The sequence below is a fragment of the Ylistrum balloti genome, unplaced genomic scaffold (assembly GCF_031769215.1).
Source record: "Ylistrum balloti isolate Yb309-2 unplaced genomic scaffold, AGI_CSIRO_Ybal_v1 Utg369758, whole genome shotgun sequence".
Taxonomy (NCBI): Eukaryota; Metazoa; Mollusca; class Bivalvia; order Pectinida; family Pectinidae; genus Ylistrum; species Ylistrum balloti.
Genome location: NW_026781958.1, coordinates 82,441 through 85,506, shown reverse-complemented (window position 1 = coordinate 85,506; position 3,066 = coordinate 82,441). Strand labels below are relative to the sequence as shown.

General features: G+C 36.6%; 1 pseudogene; it reads right to left on the bottom strand.

Moving 5' to 3' along the window:
* Positions 1-754: 754 nt before the first annotated feature.
* LOC132543553 (uncharacterized) lies at positions 755-1,520 on the bottom strand (annotated as a pseudogene).
* Between the last annotated feature and the right edge of the window lie 1,546 nt (positions 1,521-3,066).

Below are 3,066 nucleotides of genomic sequence, written 5' to 3'. Positions count from 1 at the left end.
CGCTGTGTAGACGTTGATATGTAAAGCACTGTGTAGACATTGATATGTAAAGCACTGTGTAGACGTTTATGTAAAACACTGTGTAGACGTTGATATGTAAAGCACTGTGTAGACGTTGATATGTAAAGCATTGTGTAGACGTTGATATGTAAAGCGTTGTGTAGACGTTGATATGTAAAGCACTGGGTAAACGTTGATAGAATGACTTAGAACATCAACATAATTTCGCTAATTGTTTGATGAGAACACAAGTTACAGGATATAAATAAGTTCGAACACACATGTCTATGTTGAATCGGATATAGAATTTGGTATGGTTTTTCTGCTTGTTTAAAGGTTTATGAAAAACTATGGCCATTTTGGACGGCCTCCCAATGTATGAGTCCACGTGCTGGGAGGCTCGTGATAGCAGATTACTGAGACATTGTTAGATGTTAGATACTGGAAAATAATGTTTTCGAAATCTTGAATTTTGTGATTTTCCAAAAATAGATTTTCGTTCATTTTTAATTTCGTGGGTTTTTTTGCTCAAAAATTAGAACTATAAGTGCTAAATTTTGATTTGCTTATCGTTTCGAGAACATATTAATGTTTGGATTTGGAGTGCCCATGGATCCACCGAACATAAATCCTTTGTAAAAACGAGTGATGTTACTGTAAATTTCGTATAACATGGACACTCGTGGAAGATTTCGTTTGAGTCGCAATTAATTATGTGAAAAATACAAGAAAACAAACTGATGTTCACATTGTTTTATTTCCCTAGATGATAAAATGAATCATCTTCTAACGACAAGTTAATTGTTTTTGGATCTAAAGTCAAATCAATATCCTGAAATCCACCATCCATTTCATCCAAACCCTCCCCTGCATCTGGCAGTTGGCACACTGTATAGTTAGAATCATTGTTTTACCCTGACTAGGCGTGGAGAACTGGTACTGGAATCAAAAATGGCATATTCTGTTTCACTAATCTTCCTGGTCTGTTCATCACCTTGTACAGATAATTGTTTTTTCACAGATGCTTTTCGCTTGACGTTTGCAGTGACTGACTTTCTACGTTTGGGAATGCTGGTCTCTGGACCTTTCACTGCTACAGTACTAGTTATCTCAACACTACGGTGGTCAGCTGTTAAAGATCGCTTATTTTCTTGGAACATCGAACACCCTTCAGTGTTTGCTGTTGCTTTCAAATTGTTTTTGCTATATTCTCGTTTCGTATACATTTGTCTCTGTTGTATAACGGAAGTTATTTTAACTGGAAAGCAAAATGGCGGGAGAAAGGATAACGCTTGCTCTTCTGAGGTATGGAACTTGCTTTGCATACAGGAAACCATTGTTCCATTAACCGACACTCTCTGTCGAATAGCTTCTGGTTGGGTGTCCTGTATGTAAACTTCAATGTTTCTATCAATTCTCACATTGTTTTGTGTTTCTCTATTGAAAACCTTCTTTGATATGTGTACTTTATCCAATCGCTTTTTCTTGATTTCAGTCCCGTTAAAATCTTTAGATTCCATATTCTGCTCCTTATTTAAATTGATGACGTATACAGCTGGCTGATTTATTCTCTTTGTTGTCTTGATGTGGTCACCTGCTGATAAAAGATCAAGCAGTGGAAAAACTTTATCTATATAATCACTTTGTATCTATAAATAAACAATCTTAGAACTGTTTTCATACTGTCTACAGGATAATTCACGGCTCTTCAGCCGAATCTCTTTGATATTATTATCATTGAAATAAACACACTCACTAAAATATTCACAGCTTTAAAGAATCGATAACCAATACATAAAAATAATTCGATTGTCATATATCAGTATTACTAATAGTATATAGTTTTATTAATTAGCAAATCGCATAATTTGCCCTTGTGTCATCGAATTTGTCTGCGAGTGAAGATTATGCTAAAATATCGGTATTTTTGCTATCACTAAAACAATATCGAAATTTTAAACAGAGCAAAACACCTCCTTTTCATGATTTCCATAAAATTACATATTTTTTTTTTTGTTTCACGGGTTTGAAAAATCCACAAAATTACACACATCAAAACTATGAATCATTTGCAGAAAAGGAAATGCATTGCTCAATGAGATATTATTATTAAATGCAACACGTCCACCAATCTGACATGTATATAAATGTATACATACCACTGTGCTGTTGATAACCCTGTTAACTGGTGATCCCCTTCCTCTTGTCACTGTCTGTGAGATATCCTTCCTCTTGTCACTCTCTGTGAGATATCCTTCCTATTGTCACTCTCTGTGAGATACGGAGATATTCCTCCTCTTGTCACTCTCTGTGAGATATCCTTCCTATTGTCACATTCTGTAAAATACGGAGTTATCCCTCCTCTTGTCACTCTCTGTGAGATACGGTAATATCCTTCCTCTTGTCACTCTCTGTAAGATACGGTAATATCCTTCCTCTTGTCACTCTCTGTGAGATAGTTTTCATCTTGTCACTCTCTGTGAGATAGTTTTCATCTTGTCACTCTCTGTGAGATATCCTTCCTCTTGTCACTCTCTTTGAGATAATCCTTTCTCTTGTCACTCTCTGTAAAATACCGAGTTATCCTTCCTCTTGTCACTCTCTTTGAGATATCCTTCCTCTTGTCACTCTCTGTGAGATACGGTAATATCCTTCCTCTTGTCACTCTCTTTGAGATAGTTTTCATCTTGTCACTCTCTGTGAGATATCCTTCCTCTTGTCACTCTCTTTGAGATATCCTTCCTCTTGTCACTCTCTGTAAAATACCGAGTTATCCTTCCTCTTGTCACTCTCTGTGAGATACGGAGATATTTCTCCTCTTGTCACTCTCTGTGAGATATCCTTCCTATTGTCACATTCTGTAAAATACGGAGTTATCCCTCCTCTTGTCACTCTCTGTGAGATACGGTAATATCCTTCCTCTTGTCGCTCTCTGTGAGATACGGTAATATCCTTCCTCTTGTCACTCTCTTTGAGATAGTTTTCATCTTGTCACTCTCTGTGAGATATCCTTCCTCTTGTCACTCTCTGTAAAATACCGAGTTATCCTTCCTCTTGTCACTCTCT